The sequence below is a fragment of the Manacus vitellinus genome, unplaced genomic scaffold, assembly GCF_001715985.3.
Source record: "Manacus vitellinus isolate BGI_N305 unplaced genomic scaffold, ASM171598v3 scaffold_1_pilon, whole genome shotgun sequence".
In the NCBI taxonomy this organism is placed as follows: domain Eukaryota; kingdom Metazoa; phylum Chordata; class Aves; order Passeriformes; family Pipridae; genus Manacus; species Manacus vitellinus.
The window spans coordinates 9,187,500-9,211,225 of record NW_021939396.1 but is presented as its reverse complement, the minus strand read 5'-3'; the positions used below and the strand labels follow the sequence as shown (position 1 = coordinate 9,211,225).

The following is a 23,726-nucleotide window of genomic DNA, read 5'->3' as shown; positions in this document are numbered from 1 at the left end:
AGTGTTTCAACTGTGTCGGGGATAGGATCCCACTGATGGATTGGGCCAGACCTTGATGCAGATTCCTGATGGTGTGATTCTCCTGATGGGGGATAGACATTTTCCTCTGAACTCAGGAAGGTAGGTGGTCCCGTGGATCTGCTGCCTTACAACCCTCTCTGTCATCTCTGCTGGTAGAGAATATACCTCATTAGCTTTAGAAGAGGTAAAAAAAGGGATAGGGGAAGAAAACTGTCTGCTTTCATCTGACAAAAAAGAAGAGAGTTTTGGAAGGATCTGTTGGTTAGGTGAGAACTTTTTCCAGTTACTGGCTTGTTGTCCTCCTCCTCTCACATCACCTGGCACCTGTGAGGCATCTGGAGGTGGTGGCCCTATGTTGTGCCTGTGCTCACTGTGACATTCATTTAAATAAATCACACAAATTAAAATAAAAAAGAAAAAATCCAAAAAGCTTCCTTCTGTGCAAAAATAAATCAAAATATATGAGTTTGAATGGGAATAAGCCTCGTCCAATGTGGTAAGAGCTGTTGTGTAATGGCCTGTCCCTTTCCTCTCTCTGAAGGTACCAACCCTACGCATCCCACTGGCCTGGAGTAACGTTTGGAGCAGCCTGGCAGTGCAATCCTTTTAGTAGCTTCCAAGGATTTTTGGGATCATGGGATACATGGACATACAGACCCATGAAGCCCTCTGGAGAATGCTGGCTGTGGATAAAAGCATCTTCAAGTTCTTACCATCTCTTTACCCTGTTTTTTCCTGGATCACCTTGTGTCATTTGGGAAGGAAGTCTCTCTGTCCTGAGGATTATAGTGTACCAGTCACTTAGTGGAATACCTCCCCAGTCATCTTCTCGAGATGGAGCCATTGCTTTACCAAGCTGGAAGATATCTTTTCTTCTCCCAGAGCCTTTCCAGTGCAGCAGCACTCCTGTCCAGCAGGTATGTAGATGGTTTTCTCATTGACTAGCCAGTTTGCTTTCTTGATCTTTAGGAGTTCAATCATTTTTTTTTGGCTTACTAGTGTCTGCTAAAGGTAAGGCCTTCCAAAGTCCTTGGTGCCATGCTCCGAAGGTGGCTTTTCCTTGTTGGGTCAGACCCAATTTGAGATGTAGGTTTGTGTGGAGCAGTGGTGTCAGCTTCTCCTGAAGGTTTTGATACCCAACCTTAGCCTTATGTATGAGGAGAGGAATGGATTTGATGCTTCTTATTCCTCCTGGATCCTCCTGGACTCTTGGGCAGCTGTGTTTGTAACCCACAGCTGGCACCAGCTGTGTGTGGATCAGTTTCTTGGGCTTCGTAGTCTCATTTCAAAGAAGATGACACAAATGTTTAATCCATTTTTCATCTTAATTTAACAATATTTCTGCTGAAGAATGTAGTTTAGAGGTGCCTTTAGCTCTCCCCCTTAAAACTATTCCTATTCAATATAGATGTGGACAACTCAATAGCAGTAGTGACAACGGCCAAATTTGCATTTTTAGTCATTTACAATGAGTTAGGTATTTTTCTAAAGGTGACAGGGTTTTTTCCATTTTCTTTGATAGCAGAACTGGATCACTGTTTTTGTCCCTGTGGTTATCAATTTGCTGTGAAAATCATCCTTTTTGGCTCTTGTGCTGGTTTTGTCAAATGCTTATGTGTGCTGGTGAACAGATCGCTCCTTCTATGGGGTGGACAAAAAATCAGCTCTTTGTACCTAACTTACTTATTTTTACTATACAAAGAGGAGGTGCTGAAGGGCAAGGGCTGAAAATGCTTTGTAGATTTATTTTGCATTCCCCTCAGCATTTGTGAGCCATTAAAAGTTTCATTTTCTTGCTTCGTAAGCGCAATTTTGCATCAAAGGAAGGAAATGCGAGGAGGGGGGGCTGGTGAGTAGAGCATGTTCAGGGGGAAGCAAAATCAGTTGCCTCACTCTTGAATTTGACTGCGACTCATAGGCCAAATGGAGATGGTACACAAAGATTGGGGATAAAAATAGAAGCAAAGTCTCATAAAGGCTTGCTGTGCCTGTGAGAGGCTGGAACTAACCCTGGGGATTTGGTGAACAGCAGCATCATGCCAGGTTGGTGAGGATGGTCTGTGGTCAAGCCCTGTGCAGCATGGTCATGTGCTAAGGTAGAGCTTTCTCCAGCAGGACTGCCTGGAGGCTCAGCCCAGCAGACCACGGCACTTGCTTTCATGGGCTTTGTGCTCTGCTGCAGAGGCATCCCCTGGAACCAGTTCTTCATTCCAAGATAAGAGTTTTCCTTTCTTAACCAAGCCCTACTTTGTGGGTTGAAGAGGAAAGATGTCTAGCCCTTTTTTCTCTCTCATGAATACAGAACACAGCTTTCCCATCACCGAAATTCCTGGTGTTTTACTAGCTCCTAACTTCTAAAGCACCTAAGAAAAAAGGATCACTGGCAGTTTGAGCTTTTAATCTACAATTAAAGCAAACACCGTTGATATTTAAAGTTGCTTTTGTGTTTTTTTTTTTTTTTTTTTTTCCTGTGGCCAGCTGTTTGATAAAGACATTGCAAACCAGTTCTCCACTTGTTTCTGTAAGATGTGAAAAGGTCCTTTGTTAGCAGCACATTGCGATGGAATGAGCTTTATCTTTTGTAAGTAACTAGGAGCAAATGGGAGTGTCAGTTGCTCTGCTCCGGTGCTGCAGTCCCTTTGGTGCTTCTGGAGGCCCCTATTTGGACTGAACGAAACCTGGCCTGGCACCTGGGTAACCCAGAGCAGCCCCAGGGTGCTTGCTCTCCGAATTGTACGGGTCTGTGCAAGGAGAAAAGGCGTGGTAGGTGTACCCCGACTCTGGTGTTCTGAATTGCTCCTTGCAGTGTGACTCGCTAGTCACACAAAGTCTTGCAGGCATCTGGCAGACCTAGGGTACCTGGGGATGGCCCGAGACTTTGAGCTTGGCCAAGAACAATGTTTTGGTTGCAAATCTACAGCTGTCTTTTACAGGGAAAAAAAAATCATCTCAGGTTTTATTCAGAACAGGTCTCATCCTGCAAAGTTGTGGGGAGGCTTTGGAGAGTAAGTAGTTTAAGGTCTTTCCCCTTGGTCAGCATGAGCATCCGGGTGAGGGGGCTGCCAGATGCATCCCTGGGTGCTAATTGAAAGATGAACCCCATCAGCATTTAAAATATTCGCTGGTAAAGTAGAAAAGGCTTTCTTTCAGTTAGGGTGTAGATCCTCAAATCAAAATGTCCTTTAGGGGGTGGTTGGTCTGTTGGCAGATGCATGTTATTAATAATAATAAAAAAAAATACAAAATGCTTCAATTTGGCTGCTTGTAAGGGTTATGTATGTGGGTGTGTGTTTCAAAAGCACATAACTGATTACAAAAATCATTGATGGGCTAAGTCGGTATTAAGGATGGTTGAATGACAGTGAAAAGCAGCCCTGGCACATTGCAGGGATGTTCTTGTCATGACTAACCCCTCTCACTCTCACCCCAGTGGAATTTTTTAGTGCCCAGCACAGACAAGCACTGAAATTGCAGGTTTGTAGAAGGTTTTTAACTCTCTCCCCAGCTGGCAGCAAATAAAGGAATTGCAAGTATTTATTGGTTTAAGGGAAAAAAAACCCCTCAAAGCTATAAAATAAATTTGACAATGAAGCTTTTTTAAGGGAGTCTTGACTTTATGGGTTTGTGAGTCAAATGTGTCAAAGCCTGACAAAGGAAGAGGTTTTAATCTACAGGTGCTGTCTCTTGCTTGATGGTTTCCTGTTTCTAAAATTACTTCCAGCTTTTTTGGAATCGGGGCTAAAACTAGTTTCACCTTTCAGTTTGTGGTCACCCTCCATGACCACTTCAGCAGGCAGGATTTGCAAGGGTTGGGGGCAGCAAATGCAAGTGCTTTTAAAGATTCTTAGCTTGGCTGCCAAAACTCCATTTGCCACTTTTAAAATATTTACAGCTGAATCTTGGGATTTGCATCTTCCTCTGCTTGCGGAAAATGCTGAAGCTGCTGATGCTAAAATTTCGCTTTGACCTTTCTTTCCCTGTCCTACATGGGGAGTTTGGAGGAGACTATACCCCCCAGGATGAAGGATGCTGATCCCCCTGTGCTCATCCTGCTGCTACTGACCCCAGGACCCTGATTTGGAGATTGTTGGCTTTTGCTCATCGTGCAACAGTGAGAACCAACCCAAGCAAAGCAAATTAATTGTGGATCTCAGTCCTTAGGTTATGCTAAATCCTTTAACCCCTTTTGCAGCATGTATTTTCTTTTCTTAGGGGCTGTCCCTCTATTGGGGCACTTACTAATGCCATTTGTACTCAAACTTTGTGCCCTTACTGCAGGCCATCTAACTGGGGATACACAAGGCCATATTTCTGTTTGTTTCTATAAGTAAATAAATATTTATATATTTTTTAAGATCTGGAATAATCCTGCTAGTATGTCTTGAAATGTCTGTTTATTACTTTGAAATATTGCTCTGAATTTTATACTGACTGAAGCATCATAGTCACTTTCAGAATGAAGGTCTTTCTTAATGTGTGATCTTCACTTTTCCACGAGTGCCTGCATCTGCACAGTAAATACTGAACTATATGCTGACTTATTGTGCTCTTCAGGTTGCAAAGAAGCAGCGAACTATCACAAGACATACTGCTGTAAAAGCCAGGAAAACAAGAGGTATCTACTCGGCTTCCCACTCCTTTGCGCTGCTTTGAGGGGCTCTGTGCAGAGCTGAAGGTGTCGACAGGCTGTTTTCTTGGGCTCCCATCTGCTGAGCAGCATTATGTGGATTAATATTGAGGAACTCTTAGTGAAATTTGTCTCATGCCACGAAAATGTAAAGCCTCCAAAGCTGGCTGGCATCCCAGGGCTGCGAGAGGCCCTTGGAGGGGCTCCTGGTGAAGGTGGCAGGATTTGCACTGTCCCAAAGCCGCGAATGGGACATGATATGAAGAGTTTCTAATTGAGATTTAATCATCTCCAAGCTGGTCTGGTTGCTGACTTTGGACAGCAGACAATAACTGCTGGGCAGGAACGGCTGCCATGGGGCCAGCCTGCCACCACGGGAGGACATCTGCCCCATCTTCTGGTTCTGCAGCGTGGAGCCCAGTTCAGAAACACAGAATGCCATTTTGGGCAGTATTTTATTCTGAGGGTGTTTCTTGAGCTGGAAGCAAACCTCTCACCTGGCCTCCTAGTTTTTCCCTGGCAATGTTTTGGGGATCCCACGGTTTTGCTGGCTCTGCTTTTGCAGGGTACCATAGTTGCTCTACCTCCTTTTTTTTTTTTGCCTTTGCAGTATCAAAGCCAGGAGGTTGGATTAGAGACCCGAGGTGCCAGCAGCAAAAAGGGGACCTGAGTATGTGCAATAAAAAAACCTTATATATATATTTATAAAGATTATTGTAGACAAGTTGGGGGATGAGGCACAGCTGCATTCCAACCCTAGTGCCACTGGAAGGTGGATCTCTTTTCACAATTCAGATGAGAGGTCTAGCTTCAGCACAGTTTGCCTGGCTAGGGGCATTCACTGGGGTGCTGAGTGATGCTGAGACCCCTGCACTGCCCTGGCTCCCTGAAGGCTACAGGGAGCCTTTTAGCTTGGCCCCCTCCATAGTATGGATGTGCCCACCTGCGGGCTGGCAGCATCCGGATACTGAATTGCCATCATCCTCCCCACTGGCACCGTTGCTTGGCTTTTATTAAGCTTTTTGCAAAGAGCAACTCTTCCTTCTGGGGCCCCTGTGTAGTTTTATCCAGGGCTACATTTGCATCACCGTCAGGTGGTTTTCATTTGACCCTCGCCCTGCTTAAAAATTAAATACCGAGGTACTAGGAAGAGAAGTAATCTCCCAGATAAGCACTTTTTCCCTGCTCTTCTGTAATTCATGGGGGAGCTGGCTTACCCTGCCTGTGGATGACTAAGGAGGAAATTCTTTTTTGGTTAGGATAATGCTGACAGTTCACTGGAATTTTTTTTATCAAGGGTTTATCACTTCCTCCCTTCGAATTCCTAATTCTTATGTGCAGGGAAGGAAAAAAAAATAGTGGTGACCACAAGTTATGGAATTTGCCTTCTGTGGAAAAGATGCTGAACAGCTAAATGGTGTTGTCAGGTTTGCCATGGTTTGCATAGGGGATTTGCTCCATATCCAGTTATATAAACAGGCTGGGTAAGAGTCATGAATATTTTAGCAGCTATCATCTTTCAAATGTGTTTTTTTAATGTTAGAGTTAATTAATGCTCATATCTCTTGGATATAGGTGAGTGTAAGCCTGCTCATCTTTCAGGTGGGGAGGAGGTTTGGATTTATCACAGGTCTCACGGAGATGGCAGAGTCTAAGTCAAGTTTATGTGTAATGAGTTTCTGGGTCATCTTGTTAATCTCCTTGCCTCCCTTTGTTTATAGAGGGGATCTGGATGTGTGTCTCCAGAGAACTCAGAGCAGCTTGGCCAGAGAGACTCTGCCTTTAGGTTAAACACGTGTGTGTTCTCACACTGTTTGCTTTCTGATGGTGTTTGGTGATTGTGCTGTTGATCCTTCTGCAAAGGCTTGACACTGCTGCTGAAAAGCTTTGACACTGCAAGGCATTGTTTACTTATGAAAGTGTTATTATATTTTGAATATCTATAATTCATCTCTTGTGCTCAAAGTGACATTATATCATAAAATTACTCTTATATTTCAGAGCTTTGAGGAAAAGCTGTTTTTTTGTCCCAGACTCTCTGTGACAGTACTGGAAAGTGCCTTACCCTTTGTATCTCTGTAGACCCCTTTTATGAATTGTGAGTGACAGCAGGAAAGTATAAAAGAGCACAGAAGAGCTGTTTTTGATGTTTATAAAAGACTTTGATAAAAGATGCAGCACACAGACTTGATATTATTTCCTATTTTTAACTTCTTAAGAGCATAGAGCGCTCAGATCCAATATTTATGTAAAAGGGGGAAGAGGGGGGCTGTATTTCTTCTTTTTTTTCTTTTTTTTTCCTTATTTTTTCTTTTTTAGAACCAGGTGATTTAAAATAGGAAACTTTCTTCCATGCCCTAGTAAAATTTTCTTCCATGAAGCATCAGTAAAGTAAACCCCATGGCATTAATTGTGTGGATGACGCTGGAGGAGACCAGCTGTGGTTTTGGAGGCTCCTTGGTTGTAAGTTCATGCCTTCAACCTCCCAGTTGTGGCTGGCTCCAGTAGACCCACCAGCCATGGTGCTGTGTGTGGTGAGGCCTGCACTTCTAATAATGGGTCTTTCCACTGAGAGTTGGAGAAATAAAACCTGGGAAAGCCAGGGCAGCTCCTCTCCTTTCTCTAAAAGTCAGATCACATTAAAAGCATCTCTCTAATAAGTAGTTTGCTTGTTCCACAGAGATGCAAGTCTGTTACTGACTGGGTAATTGCAGTTTTACTGATGAAAGTGCTTCTCATTATTTCCAGCCTCCATGTTGCAGTCTCCTCTTTAATCTCATCTGCCAGCATGGCTGTCTGGTGGTGGGCCTCTGTACTCCTTAATATTCCCATGAGTGTATACATGGGCATGTCCATAGGACTTCATCAGGCACTTTCCCACGTGTGTGCACACAGGCACACCAGCACAGAAAATAGGTGTGAGGGTGAGCGCGGGCTGCGAGTGCACGCGTGGCATTGGCACAGCCATTTGCACGATCATTGGATCCTTCATCCAAGCAAGGGCCTTCACGCTGGATATCAAGACTCCTAATGAATGGCACCATGCAGACCTGTCCTTGAGATCCATCTGATGACAAAAGTCATCCTCTTGCTTGAAACCATATATTGTATTTTACTGGGGCTAAATGCCTTGAAACACCCTGTGCAGGGGAGGACAAGTCCTTCTATCTCCTGGAGAACCCCGGGACAGAGCAATGTTGCCAAGTCCCATCTTGCTGCAGTGCTGATGAAGAGTTGATCTTAATGGGATGAGCACAGCAATAGCTGTCAGTAAGGGTTTTGAGTTCTTCAGCAGCATGCAGTCATCCAGGGGGCCATTCAAGACAGGTGCTGTGTTTGAACTGCTGGACTTGAGCAAAGACATCTCAACTTTTCATGCATCTGAGGTGAATAAGCATCTGCTCTGTTCTCTGTACAGGAGCTTGTATGCAAAACCATAAAAACAAAGGGAGTTACCAGCCTTGGGTGGCCATGGGAAGGTACTGAGAAGTGTGTTTACTTGGGTGTTGTTTCCCTGCCTTTGCTATTCCTCTGGAAGCTCGCAAAGCTGGACACTAAGGTCTGTGGGGTGAGATGCTCATTTGGGATGTGTTGGCATAGCAACATGCCTGCTTGATAGCCTTTCCTCTTGTGTGTTCCTTCGTAGTAATGAGTGCCCAGTTACACTCCAAATGGATGCCTCCAGAGGTGTTTAACAGAGCCCACACATGACTTTAGGGAATGAAGCACAGTCTTATTTTTTTCCTGTCTTACCCGTGAAACCATGTAACGCCACGCATAAGAAGGTGCTGTTGTCCTCTGCTGCATGACTTGTTGGACTTGGTTAGCTTATGGCAGTAGTGTATCAGCATGTACAGGTGTCTTTTCAACTTCTAAGAGGTTGTTCAGTTAGCCAAAAAGTTTACGCATCCTCAGTTCTTCTGTAAGGCGTGGGAGGACTTTGTTGTTCCACTGGAGTGGACACTATGGTAAATTGGAAAAGCTGTTGCTGAGTCCAGAAGAGACGGGTCAGGATAGGACTTGTTGAGCTGGAGTGATACTGTGCTGTGCCCCACCTGTGGCACAGGTGTTTGGGGTCTTCCCACTGTGCCTTAGTGCCTACTGTGCAGCAGCTTGGGTGCCTTGGTTGCATTTCCAGCAGCAATCCAACTGCCTTGCTGCAAGCTGGGGAGGAGTGGGCCGGATCCGGAGTACAGTGGAAGCTCCCCAAAACTTGGGGCTCTGTGTCATTGCACAGAGCTGTGCCAAAGCATCTGATTAAATGTGGATCTTAGCTGGCAAGAGCTGCAGTTCCTCTTCTTTCAAAGAAGCTGGAAAAGGCTCCCCAAAACAACCACCGAAGAAAGTGTCCAGATGAAAGGTCTGGTAAGTGTCAGGATCCCCTCTGCTGCGTTTTCAGACTCTTCTGTAATCAACTGTCATTTTGGGATCTGGGCATATTGGACCTCAGCAAGTATGGATTGAAACTTAAACAAACAGTGACTCTTCTATAAATATTTAGCTCACACTGTTTAGGAGCTGCTGGGAATAGGAGACAAAAAAAAAGTTTAAAGTTCATGACAGTCTAGAAAAGCTATCGGAGGATGGCACTCGGTCACTGGATCTGCTGACATGTAGGTTTGAATTGCTAATCCTCCTTTTTTCCTTCCCCTGAAGAACAGGATGTATTTAAGCACCTTTAGAGAGACATAAGGTTACACTCTTCCAGTGCTTACACAGCTGCGCTGGGGACTCAGATCAGTGCAGATGTCTTCTTCAGCTTGGCTGGTTGAGCTGGATGCCCAAGAGAAGCCGTGGTGTGGAGTAAATGGATGATGTTCCTTTTTTGCTTCTTAAGTGTGAAGACGATATCCTTTTTTTTCACTTTTCAGAGCTCTTGAAAGAATGGGAAAGAATTAAACGTGGTGATAAGAAGTGGTATTGGTAGCAGAGACTGGCAGAGGCACACATGCTTTGAATAAGCAGGGAACTTCACCATGAACAAGAGTCTGAGATTATTGATTAGAAAGAAGAATAAAGATCGATCACTGATTGATCATTATTTTCTTTCTCTTTCCCCTTGCTCTTCTAATACAAAGTATTTGCAGTAGATGATGGTTATAGGTCTCTTCCAACTATTGTTTCCTATCCTATCCTATCCTATCCTATCCTATCCTATCCTATCCTATCCTATCCTATCCTATCCTATCCTATCCTATCCTATCCTATCCTAGTCTATCCCATCCCATCCCATCCCATCCTGATAACATAACAGTAAACACAAAATGTTTGGTGTGCCCTATGAAACGCTTTGCAACTGCTCACACCACTGCTGCTCCTGATTGTGGCATCCTGGGGCTTTCTGTACCAGAATGATCAGTGTGCCTGGAAGATTAATGGCAGAGGAGAAAATATGAGGGAAGGACATGTAAGAAAAAGGTAAGTTTCTCATTTCCAGGTTGCTGAAACCACTTTTGAGGTTTGAGAGAAAATGTCAGTATTTTAGTTGGAGGTGGTGGCAAGCTTGATGCTTTTTCTCTTTCAATAGTTTCTTTTAGTGCCCTTCCTAATTTAAAAGGAGGTGTTTAAATTATTAATGTTCTACCACTAAAGCAGAGGGATTCTAAAGCCTTTGGCAAATCTCTGCTAAAACATTTATCTTAAAAAAGAGCCTCACGTTTTTCCCAACTCTGACAGAAGCTCCCCTTCCACAAGAAGCACTGAATCTACGGAGGTGGACAAAGAGCTTGATTTATGTAGAAGGTAATTTTCTCCAGTGGTGTTTGGCCCAAAAACATGAAGATGATAATGATTTCTATTTTTTGACATAGCCTTTGCAGATCTCTGTGTTGCTGCCTGTTGCTGAAGCAACACTGTGCCACAGGTGAGTGCAGGCGCATGGCCCTCAGGTGCTGCCTGTGAGGGATGGGTGCCCTTACCTGGTTATTCTGGTCGCAACCTGTGCAGTATCCTGGAGATGAGAGGCAGCTGAGGCTTCAGACACCCTCATCGAAGCTGTAGTTGGAGCTCAAGGCTCTCATTAGATTTATAACACATTTGCCTGCTAAACCTCCCCATTCTCTTTAGGTGTTTGTCCTGATTTTGTACCAAATCTCCTTCTTGCTACTTGAACTGAAGAATAAAGTATTATAACTTTGGCTTAGGGCAGCTGTCCAAGGGATATATTGGGATACACTTGGCCTTTGAAAACAAGGACTTCAGTCTCCAGCCCTGTCAGTCCCTCTGGCTCCTGGAAGTTTTCCTTCCAAATGGTTTCTTCAAACCTCAGAGAAGTTTGTGTTTTTTCAGAGCTATGATTAATACCATTTTTACGCTTCGTTGCAAAATGCCACACAATGAATGAGACCAGCAGGGTGGTGGTTTATGGGTGGGATGAAAAAAAAATCAAACAAACACTTCCAGACACTGTTTTGGAAGAGTGATGTGTGTGTGCATGTTTTATAATCTGCTGCGAACTGTGGGGTTGAGTTCCTATTAAAAGGAAGGGGGGAAAAAAAGCTTCAACCTCATCTATGGAAAGAATGTCAGAAATAGTTGAGAAGTTGAATAATTACAGGGTTTTTTGCACCAGGTCAGTGAAAGCTAATTTGACATGCAGGATTGCTTTGCAATTACACAGTCACAGGATGGTTGAAGGTGGGAGGGACCTATGGAGTTGATCTGGTAGATAGTTACAGCTGGTTGTCCAGGACCACATCCAGATGGTTCCTGCATATCTCCACAGATGGAGACTCCACAATCTTCCTGAGCAGGCTTGTCACTCTCACAGTAAAATTAGGCCTAATGCATTGGATTTCAGCATGTCAGGCATTGGTTCCTGCTCATTACTGGTGCAGTTCGAAAAGTTTGCAGGGGTGTGTGGTTTTGGGACAGAGTTGGCTTGAGAGCATGGTAAACATGGGTCTGCAGCTGAACTCTGTGGCTTGGGCTCAGCAGTGCTTGTCTGAGACTAGGGAGCTGGTTGGGCTTGGCACAAGATGCCAGAAGTGGTGTGCAAGGAGGCTTGCTGCATGATGTCTGGGTGTCTGGGAGCTTGTGGTCCCTCTGATTTGGTTTTGAGGCTGTGCCTGTAGCTGACCCTCCAGCCAGCTCTGCTGTCTTTTGCTTCCCTTCCCTTGACACTGTATGCCTACTCCCAGTCGGCGAGTCACTTTTCCACAGGAATCTGAGACTCATTTATCAGCATAAAATGAGGCTAATTACTGTCTTGTCTTGGTGGCAGACCCCAGGGAAAAGAATCTGAGAGGTTTCATGTGGCTTTGTACCCAGTGTGTCCACATCTTAGGGACACAGAGGGTGTTAGTGCATATGGGAGGTCACCTAAACCTCTGTGGGGACATTGGGATCAGCACAGATTTGCTTCCTGGTGGCTTCATGTGCATCTCTCATACATGGAAAACAAGCAAAGCCTAAGATTATACTCAGGATCTAGTTCCTCTGCTTGGTCATTACTGTTTCTTCCTGTCTTCCACCCATGGAGAGCAGTAGCCCCTGTTTGTTGGCCTGGGTGCATTTTTTTTTCCCTAGACCATGTTCTTTTCATCCTGTTTTGTTTACTGATAAGTGGTAGGAATAGCAGGAATGAGATGATGACTCCCAGTGAACACTCCCACTGTCCACAGACGTGTCCCATTCAGCCTTTGGGCCATTGACAGGGGTGTTTTTTCATTAAAAATAGACACAGACAATGCCACTTCCTGAGGACTGTGATTTATCATTTAATAACAAGTGGTTAGTCATTTCCTTCGGAAAACTCTCTGGAAGTGTTATTTTTCTTTCTCCCTTTGCTTCCTTTTTTTTTTAATTTCCTTCAAAACCCTGCATTACCTGTCAGAGCCACTGTGTCTGTTAAATGAAATGTTCTCTTTTCAAAGTGTGTTGAGGTTTAACCCCAGCCAGCAGGTAAGGACCACACAGCCGCTTGCTCATTCCCCCAGCAGCAGGACCAGGGAGAGAATTGGAAGGGCAAAAGCCAGAAAACTCACGGGTAGAGATAAAGACAGCTTAATAAGGAAAGCAAAAGCCGTGAACACAAGCAAGGAAAAACAAAGAATTAATTTGCACTTCCCATGGGCAGGCGGGTGTTCAGCCACCTCCAGGAGAGCAGGGCCCCATCACACATAACGGTTACTTGGGAAGACAAACTCCATCACTCCAAACCTCCCTTCCTGCTTCTTCTTCCCCCCATTTTATATACAGAGCAGGTTCATATGGTCAGTTTGGGTCACCTGTCCTGGCTGTGTCTCCTTCCAACTTCCCATACACTCTCAAATTCCCTGCCAGCCTGGCGGCACGGAAAGCAGAAAAGGCCTTGGATCTGTGTAAGCGCTGCTCAGCAATAACAAAAACATCTCTATATTATCAGCCCTGTGTTCAGCACAAAACCAAAACATAACCCCATACTAGGCACTGTGGAGAAAATTAACTGTATCCCAGATGAAACCAGCACAAGTGGAAATCATATTTGGGATTTAAAAATCATGAAAATAACAAGTCCCCTTGGGCATGGGCTTTTCTTTGTATATACCTGCAGCCCTGAAGTCTTAGCTTAGCCAAAGGAAACAGCAATGGAGAGACAACTGAGTAGGTGAGACTTGAAAAATGGTGATGGTAATCCTGAATGTGGACTGGATGATCTGCTTGATCTGACTTGAAGGAAAATTTCAAGTAACTTGAGGTATTGTCTTGAGTTGCCAGCTCTTAGCTGTGATACTTCCTGGTGTGGAGGAGGAGGATGGAGAGCTTGCAGAACTACTAGGCAATCTCATACCAAATCTCATTTTAGTGACTTTACCAAAAAAAGTGCTGAAAGCTGTTGAGTAGTTCTCAAGGAAATCCCAACACCTCAGTAAACAAACTCGGGAAATGTGCTGAAGATGACATCATCAAAAGTGGGTACTTAAGAAACTAAAAGAAATAGTTCTCTGTTGGGTCAGGAAGGCATTTTGAGGGTCAGTAGCAGATTAGATGGTAGACTGCAGAGGATGCAGAAGATGAAATGCAACCAGGGACATGACAGGTACTTTAGGTAATAACATTTACTCTTACAGTTGCCTTAGTGAGCTGCAGGTAGAGGTAAAGACAACAAAAATAAATTCAGTAAAGACAAGTGCAAAGCACTCTTGGAAAATGGATGCACATAGCCAAAATGAGTAGTAACTCTCGAAATGAGCAGGTTAACTCTAGAAGGGGATCCGTGAGCTGCAGTGAATCACAAGCTGGTTGTGAATTGCCAGTCAGATGCTGTTACAAGAAAGGCAGATCTTGAAGAGCCCAGAGAAAAATGGCAAAGGTAATAATTCCATCTCTTCAAACTTCGTTGTCATAGAAAACCTAATTTGAAAGGCAGCACCCAGTCTCAGCCCCTCTATTTTAAATATGAAAGCAGGCGGCTTGGGAAGATGAAGCTTCTGTTTGGGAAAATTTACTTACAAGGAATAGCTGGAAAATTTGCATATGTTAAAACATAGGGGAAAAACAACAGCCCACTGGTGTCAGGCCATGTTTTGATGGGATGCTGTCTTCAGCAGTAGTTTTGGGGTCAGATATCTTTGCTTTCCTGCTGTTGACTGTGCTGCAGCTGATCGTGTGGTCAGTTGTGTAGCCACAATTTGTGTGTCCACACTGTGAGCTGGGACAAGGAACTTCTCTTAGTATAGAAAAAGCTGAAGAGTATCTCCAGATTTATTTCAGAGTATGGCTATGCAAGTCTGCATGGATGACACGTGGCATGCAGGAGGAAGGAAGGCAAGGAAAGGAGCTGGAGGTTGAGCACGTGGTAGAGTTGAGACTTGAAGGGAACACAGCAGATTTGAGACATTCAGGAAGTTGATGTGAAGAGTGCAGCACACGATGTCACTCCACGTCCATTGACAGTACTAAAATTGCGCACAGGGAAGTGCTTCCCTGGACACCGTCATCCAGCGCATCATCTCTGCCATGCCTGATAGCAGCGGGGTAGGCTGGCATTTCTCAAAGTGTAGGTTCCAGCTCCTGGTGGTGGTGGTGAAGGAGAATGAGTGATGCTGGAGCTGGCCCAATAAGCATTAGAAACCTCTTTGTTAGAAGCACAGCAGCCCTCGCCGGATGGTGGGGCAAGTGGTGCTTGTTGCTTGGAACTGTAGCTGAGTCCTGCTTGCTCTTGGCAAGGCTCTGCCCATGTTGCCTTGGAGAACGTCACGAAGACAAACAAGCCAAGAGAGGGTTCAGGGCTGGGTGGCTGTTTGACGTCCCTGCTGGCCCAGCATTCCTGCAGTCCTTGCATCCAGATTTTGGCATGGCTTCTGCCCCTGTCAGTCCTGCTGAGGTTGAGTGTCTCAACATGCTCTGAATCCAAATTTCCGACATTACTGCAATGCGCTTAGTTTTTTGGCTCTTGAGAGTAGTTCAGCTGACCACAAATTGGTCACTGCTGTGATGTAAGCTGATGATTTCCTCCCCTGCGGATGCTAAACCAAATACCCCTGCAACTGCCACCTGATGGGGATGTTACTGGGCTGGTGTTTGCAGCTGATGGGAATGTGCTGGAGCTGTGCAAGCCTCAGTGATTCAAGCTGATATTTATGTTTATGATGAAATGGTAAATGCCTTGTCTGTTCTGTCCTACCAGCTCTACCCCCTGGGGAAAAAAGGGTTTTTACTGCAAGAAGAAAGGATATTCTGATGTTGGTTGGTTGATAATGAGAACACAGAGCATCAAAGCTGAAACCGTGTGCTGGGTTTTAAAATCACTGGAGGATATAGAAGTGCCTTGAAGAGGAAGATCACAGATAGGCAGACTACTGGATACGCCCGGTCCATTTTTTGCAGGCTGCAGAGCTTTCTCCTGTGGTTTGCAGGGTTCCCTTGACTTGCTGCATCCCTGAACAGCACAGAGCACAGCATTGGTGTCTGCAGTATGCACAGGATGTAGATGTGAGCCTTGCTAGGAAGATCCAGGCTTCAGTTCTAGTCTTGTTGATGCTAAAATTCCCCTGAAAAAAATGAATACATGCTTTCCATGCTTGCTTGTGATCTCTGTGATGTGCTGGCACTGAATCTTGATTTGTGTTAATCTAGATTGCTTAAAAAGTAAAAGAATCATGGTAATTTTTCTTAAAAAGAGTACAGAGAAAGTGAAGAAGAGAACAAGCAGTTTCGTATTCATTGCCTTATCAAGGCTAACAGGCTGGGGCTTAAACTGGGAAGAAATCAAATCCCCAGACAGTTCCTATGTACCATGTAATATCATTAAATAAAGCAGTGACCACCACATGAAGCTTGATGGATAGCAAGCTTGTGGCAGGGCTGGTGTGGCAGGACTGCCGATAGTAGAGCTGGAGAGCTCTTCATTAGGATCAGTCAAGTTGTAGTGGCATCTCAGGGATGTCTCTTTTGGGCACACGGAAAACCCACCTTCTCCAAAATGCAGTGGGTGGTTTGAGTGATGCTGAAGACTCCAAGCTGCACTCCTGAAATCCCATGGTGCTGTACAGGTGACTCAACAGCATCAGCTCTAAATGGGGAAATGCAGAGCCCAGCAACTGCTGGACTTCAGAGGAAAGTTTGGTAAAAAGGGAGCACTGCAAAGTGCTTGGCAAAAAGGATTTTTAAAGTGTTTTTAAGGAAGACAAACAAATAGCAACTAACTTCCTGTATAGAAGTCCCTAGAAGGAACAGATCTGCTATTTTAATAACAGCAGTGAGTGTAATTACATGTAAGGATGGAATCTTGGCTTTGGTGACTTCACGGGACTAGTACTTTGTGCAAACGTATCACTTCGTATCTTCTCTGAATACCTTTGCTTTTTAAGTGGTCAACATTTTTAGCAACATTCACAGCTTTTATGTGACAGCATGAGAAACTGGTAAATTGATCCATGGGGGAGTTAGGACAGATTTGCCTACAGGACTTGTGACCCTGTGGAGGACCCACACTGGAACAGTTTGTTCCTGATGTACTGCACCTTGTGGAAAGGACCCATGCTGGAGCAGTGTGTGAAGAGAACTGTAGCCTGTGGGGAAGGACTCATGTTGAAGAAGTTTCTGGAGAACTGTGTCCTGTGGAAGGGACCCCATGATGAAGCTGGGGAGGAGTTTGAGGAGTCCTCCCCCTGGGGAGGAAGGAGTGTCAGGGACACGTGTGATGAACTAACTGCAGCCCACATTCCCTGTCTCCCTGTGCCACTGGTGGGGAGGAGGGGGAGAAAATAGGGAGTGAAGTTGAGCTCGTGAAGAAGGGAGAGGTAAGGAGAAGGTGTTTTAAGATTTGATATTAATTTCTCATTATCCTACTCTGATTTGATTGGTAAAAAAATTAAGCTATTTTCTCCAAGTCGAGTCTGTATTGCCCATGACAGTAACTGGTGAGTGATCTTCCTCTGTCCTTATCTGCACCCATGAGCCTTTTTTTCTATTTTCTCTTCTCCCCAGTTGAGAAGGGGAGTGACAGAGTGGCTTTAGGGGGGCACCTGGCATCCAGCCAGGGCCAACCCACCACAGTGTTGTAGCAGGGCTCCCACTGGCATGTGCACTCTTCATCTCTCTGCTTGGACTTGAAAAGCCACGTGGAAGAGTCTGCCTGTGCTTGTTCCAGAGGGGACTCCACATCTGCATCTGTCTTTCTACCCACCCACCTCTAATGGAAAGAGGGATGTGTTGGAAGAGCAATTGAGTGTCAGTGGGTCCCCAAGTTTCCCTCTCACTTTGCCCTCCGCCTGTATTGTGGATGGAGAAAAGCCATTAAGATTTCACTGCTGACCAGTCTGGGCCAATACCAGCAGTGGTGGTGGGCTATGTGAGCCTGAGGAAGAGCCACTACAGCTGAGGAGCCCTCAAGCTCCTTGGGGGAATCTGGTAGTTAAAAGTGCTTCAACGTGCTTCAATACGGGTGAAAGAGCATCTTGCATTAACCTATAGAAGGTTTACATTGGGAGTGTGGAGGTGGAAGGGGCTGGTGGTGGTCCAAGCTCTGTGTTTCACAGTCCCCATCAGTGGGTACCAGGTGGGTTTCCTCCGACTCAGGCAGGAAAGCTGCTCATTTGGGAACAGCATCCATCCTGTTTCATCACCGTCTATCTCATCTCTGCCTGCCTGCTCCATAAATTGTTCTTGGAGGCTGACCTGGAAGTATAGTGATGGCAGGAGCAGTAAGATGCAGGACCTCAGACTGGGACTTGTCTGATACCCATGGTGAGATGTTTAATGTTGTTTTTCTTCTCATGATGAATTTGTCTCAGGGTGGTTGGTACTGCAGGGCATTTGGAGCAGCATTTGTGCCCAAGTGGGTCTTCCATCCTCTGGTCGTTTCTCCTGTGAGAGCATCTCTCAGGCAGGATCAACACTTCTCCTGGGTGATACCCACAGAGAGCTCTGTGGCTTCCTCCTGGGGTGGATGCTGGTGTGTGCAGCACTACCATAGCTTCGCTTTCACCTGCTCATCTCCCTTGCTCACAGTAAGGCATTGTGCTGAAAGTGAGGAACCTCAACAACCGCTGAAAGGTGATGAAGCATACACAGCTCTCCACCCCAGCTCTTTTGCCCCATTGTTGTCCCCAGTTTTATATTTGCCCCCCTCCAGCTCTGTGGCTGGGGGCCACCAGTGACCATCCTGACAGTGAAGCCTTCCCCTGGCATCTTCTTCCTCGTCTCTTCCATCCTGCTTTTCCCTCCCTCTCCAGCTGCCAGGTTGCTCTAAGCAACTTTGGCTCCTGTCCCAGGAACAGTCTCTCAACACACGCAAACCAGGAAGGCTAAAATAACACTTTAAAATTGTTAAATAAATAGTGATCGGGCTCTACTTAAATGGGAAACGCAGCTTAATTTGTTAAAGGTTTTTTGTCCTCCCTTGGACAGATATTCAGCCAGGCGTGTGTGTGTGAAGCATTTCTTGTAGCTTGTAGTCTGCATCTTGTGGCCCCAAGTGGGCAGAGAGGGTTATGTGACTCTGAGTTACCAAACACTTACAGTAAAAGTGTAGTCATCCTGAACTTCAGCCAAAGAGGTGGAGTTCTGTAACTTTTTTCTTTTTTTTTTTTAATGCTTTCCCCTCATTCCCTGCAGGATGCTGCTTCGTCACTTGCATTCTTCACCCTGGCCAGCTTGTTGGAAAGGCAGAAATCCTCTGAGCCCAGCAGTAACTCTTTCCAGACTACCAGCAGCAGTCCAGGCACTTACATCCTGCCTCATTCCCTCTCCAAGAGTTTAGTGCACAGGGCAAGTGCATCCCCTATCCTGCAGCAAAGGAGCGGCTGCCAGCAGAGGTGCTCGTCTTCCTGAAACCTGAAACACGCTCATTTCTCTCTGGCACCTTTTTCAAATCTAAACTGAAAATAGAATAGCTGTTATTGTCATGTGAGAATGGGAGGCTCTGGATAAGCATTTGTAAAATATCCAGGGAAAATGGATGCCGCCAAAGGCTTTGCTGAGTGGGAGTGGATGTACCAAAATGCGTGTGTCAGGATGAGAAAATGCTTTTCTTGGGAAGGACACGAGGAACTGGCTGCTTCCCAGCACACACCTCCCTCCTGGGGCTCATCCTTGAGAGAGCTCTCTCCATCATTTTTTTTTTTACACATGAATTATCCCAACCCACTGTTCTGAGTAGTAGAAACTATTCTGTGTTTTTGAGAGAGTTGTTTCTCTTTAACTATCTGAATGGGGAAAAAATAACCTTTATTCCCTGTAGTGAGAACTGCATGAGTCAAGATTTTACATTTCCTTCTTTAGATCCCCAAAGTCATTCCTGGAAGGATGAGTTGTGGGTCAGAGAGGGGCTGTGCCCTTCTGCCTCACTAGCTGTGAGGGCTGCCAGGTCTGGCTGTCAGTCTGAAAGGGTTATGGGAGCAGAGTAATGCTACAGTCATGGCCTGAGCAGGGATACCCAAAATTACCATCAAAAGAAAAGGAGGGAGTTGGCCAAATACAACCTGCAAACCCTTAATTCTTTGTGACAGTGATACCCTAGGCCAGGTAATCTCCAGCATCAGTGTTGCTGAAGTGATGGAAGCAGCTGATTCTGTGGGAAGAACAAGATTTGATAGAAGGTATAATAATCTATTTTAAAAGTTTTAGTTTTCCCTTTTCATCCTAAATTGTAAGAACAGTTTCCTCCACTTTGAACGGGTCTTGTTATGTTGCCTTTTTATAATTGGGTAGAGCAGAATCATGTCTCTTCAACATATAAAATGAACCTGGCAGCCTGGTTTTGTACTTCAGCCTCCCAAAGAGACAAGCAAGCATAAAGCAAGAAGATTCGCTGCCTACTAAAATGCTCCACTTATTAAAAAAAATACGATAAAATCCTCTGTGAACATCCTGTTTCAGCTCTGCAATAAAACTCACTGGTCAGTTAACGGTGGATCTCCTGTTCCTATGGAGAAGGGCAGTTGCAGACTTAAGAGGTTGCTGTGGGAAAGGGGAAAAAATAAAATTAAAAAGATCCACTCTCTTAGTCTTGGGAACAAAGGTTGCCTTGGATTGAGGTCACGTGTTGCAGTTCAGCTGATCTCGGTCATGCCAAAAGGAGAAAGACTTCTAGTACTTGCCTGAGCCCCACTGAACTGGTTTAGGGAATTAATTAGAAGAAAATTGCTCACCTTTTGTGTTTTTTTCCTGCCTAGTTTCCTCTTAGAAGGCTCACCAGCTTGGGGGAGCCAGGGGCAGCTGGGACAGTATACATGGCCATTGTGTGAATTTAACTGTGATTTGCAATTAAACCATTGACAGCTGGCTTTTTCCAGCTGAGGATGAAGGAGTCTCCCAGGTACCCAAATCTGGGATACCACTGAGCTTTGTAAATCATATCAGGTGGCTGAGTTGGATCAACAATATGGAGGCAGAAGCACCTGAAAGAACATTGGGGGATTAACTGCAACCCCCAGGCACATCAGATGAACTGATAAGCTGATGCTGGTAGAAACCTCACCATGCATATGTCTGTATTCAATAAACAGTTTTGGCCAGGTCAAGCTCCTTCCCTTGGGTGCACCCCTCTGTCTGTGCTGATGTTCAGGAGGCCCTTAAATGGGTGGACATCATGTGAAATTACACAGAATCCACTGCTTTGGCTTCACAGAGTTGATATTTAGGTAGGTATGTGCATTACATGGCTTTTTGGGGCAAAGCCAGCATAACAGGTTTATCTCTCCTCCTGGGTGGTTTTCTCAGGCCTTAGGGCTCACTTCTGATCTTCATAAAGTGCATCAGGTCCCTGTGTTTCAGAGGGTCAGAAGGTACTTTCACTGAGGGGTATCATCTCAGCAGACCCAGGTATTGAAAAACTTTCCAGATTTTGTCACCTTGCCCATGAGTATGCTGGGTCTGGCTTTGTCCAGAGAGCTGCAAGGGTGGCAGCCACCAGGAGCACCACTGCTCGCCTCTATCCAGGCTCTTGCTTCCTTGATACCATGCCATGAAACTTTAATTATTGGGGAAAAGAGAGTCTATTACTTGTAAGATCCCCAGACCTGTTTGTTTTAAATTGATTGGTGGTTATCTTCTTCTTTTTTTTTTCCTTTTTTTTTCTCTAGACCTGAAACATTATGGATTAGGGCTGCTGAATCAAAAATGAGTGAAAATCAAATATATATTTTTTAAAATTTCACAGTGAAAAAGCACATCTGTTTCTCAGGTGAGGTGGTATGAAACCCTTGCCCCTTCCCAAGTTTCCTGTATTCCCTCATGGACTTGCTCGCAGCACCCCATGCTGGAGATGAAAAGCTTTGGTGCATGCTCCCTTTGGGGCAATGTGGATTTCTCCTCAAAAACCTCAGTTCTGGTTTTATAAATGCCTAAAAAATGAGGCTTGTACCTTATCTCTTGAGAGATCGTTGATGGATCCATTTCTCAGAAAGATATTTTATTCAGTCCTTTAATGCCATGCCACTCCCTTCATTCAAATGCCTGGAGTCTTTTATCACGTCTCCTCTTACTCATTGCTTAGCCAGGTTGGGCATATTTAGTTCTTTTAATCTTTCCTGCAACTCAGCTGTCTTTAATCATCCTTCTTATGTCAGAACGTTTGATGCCCACTTTTACTGAAAACAAGCCTAGGTTTTTTTTTGGGGTGTGTGTGAATTGCTTGGGAAAGGTCTCAGGGGAGCAGCTGTAGCTCCACGGCCACTTAAACCAGGCTCATGCCTGGATTCCTCAAAAGCTCCCTCGAATGTCTCAGTGTGGGTGCTGGGGAAGATTTCAGGCTCACCACACACACCACCACGCTTGGCACCCTCTGGGTTTAACTAAAGTGTTTATTTGTTGGGTGTGATCAGCACACCCCCCCCCCCAAGATGTTCCACAGGTTGGGTTTCCAGGGGCAGATTTCTTTGGGCATCTGCAGGAGAGGGCAGGTGCTGATGGTGGTTATGAAAAGCGAGCCCAGAAAGGTTTCTGTAACATGCATTTCCTTCCTGTACCTGCCAGCAACAAGGAGAGAGGTTTAATTTGCTTCTACAAGCTCAGAAGCAAAGCCTGGTGATAACTGTTTTTGTGTCCTGTGCTGCAGGTCAGGGTAATGCTTCTAGGTGCTGACAGGGGTGGTGACCCCTTCTTGCTGCAGGTATTGATGCTGTCTTTCCTGAGTCTTCATCTATTTTGCACTCTAAAAATAGTCATTCACAGCTTCTTAAATCAGTTTGAAGGTAAGGATTGCTGCTAGCAGGTACCAGGCTGAGCACTGCATTCCTTCAGGGCAGGGTCTTCAAACTTGGCTGTCTGAAGTTGAGCCCCTCCTTTCATGCCCAGAATTCCCCCCACATACCTCCTGGAAACCCATTATTTCAGTGGGAGTTATTTCCTAAAGCCTGAATATCATTTTCTTGAAATGAAAGGGTTAAGGCAACAGATCTCTGGGTTTGCTGGGTCTGGGCCATTGCTGTGTAGCCTGGGGTGGCTTCCCTGACATGGACTTTGAATTACAGAATACTTGGCAGGGAGTTAAAGGAGGCCAGTAGCCTGCTTGTCCCTCCCCCACCTCCTCTTATGAGGGAATGCTTCTCATACTCTCCCAAATTTAGCAGTGCAAATGTGGCTGGGTTAAGTAGGCTGAGTGATGAGGCGATTCTGATGGTAATAAAGGTCCCCTTCCCTGCTCTGCCTCAAGCTCATGCTGCCAGCAGGCTGTGGGATGTACTAATGGGGGATGTATAGCTGTTTGCTATATGGATGTGTGATTTATGGCTGTACTGATGAGGGCTCTGTGGCCTGAGAAGAAAATGGGGACCTAGATGGTGGGAGAAAACAATCTGCAAAGCCCACTACCCATCAGAGTGCTGGGGACCTGAACAACAGCCTGATGTCTGTCTGGCTGTCCTGTGTGATCCTCGGGCTGTACTATGGGGTGGGTGTCAGCAGTGTCTGGAGGTCACCACGAGGAAAAACCCACAGCCTCTCCATGATGATGGCAGGATGCTCTGGGTCATGGAGCAGGAACCCACTGCCTCTATCCCTTTTCCTCATAGCTCTGGGCCAGCCCCAGGCGTGCGCCACAAGGACATTTCTTCATCATCCCAGGCTCCCTGGCATTCTTGGCTGTATCTCCTCCCATTACTCCTTAGAAGTGTTTAAGGGATTGCTTTAGAGCTGATGGTGGACACTCAGGAGAACCTCATCATGCTCATTTCAGTGTCACATTTCTGGGTCATCATGGGTGTCTAACATGGGACAGGTTGTAGGGGCTCTATCACTGATGCATGTCCTTTTGCAGCTGCAATTTATATATGTATATATATATTTAAAAAGGTAATATATATTAAATAGATATATAAATATTTAAATAGATATATAAAATGAAATTTGTATATAATTGCTTTCCAGTACAACTTCATATTGAAAAACTAAGAAAGCTGACGCTTTTTGGTTGGAGGGAAGGGACAAAGTTGGGCTTGCTGACATTTCTTTTGTTGCAATGTCATATAGGTCTCGGTTGACTGCAAAAAGGAGAAGGGAGGAGCGAGTGGAAGGGGGGTCAGATCCTGCCAGGGTTTCCTGGGAAATGAGGTGAGTGGTGATGTCTTTCAGCACTCATAAACCTGGAGATACAAGCCCTCCCCTGATCTTCCCTGCACCCTTTGGGTGAGACCTCTTCTAGTGATCCTCCAGA

General features: G+C 45.2%; 1 long non-coding RNA gene across 2 annotated transcripts in view; it reads left to right on the top strand.

Moving 5' to 3' along the window:
* The first annotated feature begins 577 nt into the window (after positions 1 to 577).
* Positions 578 to 23,726, top strand: part of LOC108640416 — a 100,326-nt gene continuing 77,177 nt past the window's right edge. Inside the window, exons 1-3 of one of the 2 annotated variants that reach the window (XR_001921169.2) lie at positions 10,016 to 10,066; positions 10,459 to 10,511; positions 23,543 to 23,623. This is a non-coding gene — a long non-coding RNA (uncharacterized LOC108640416). Of the gene's footprint in view, positions 939 to 10,015; positions 10,067 to 10,458; positions 10,512 to 23,542; positions 23,624 to 23,726 lie in introns of those variants that run through there. The other variant, XR_001921168.2, reaches the window with a different exon arrangement.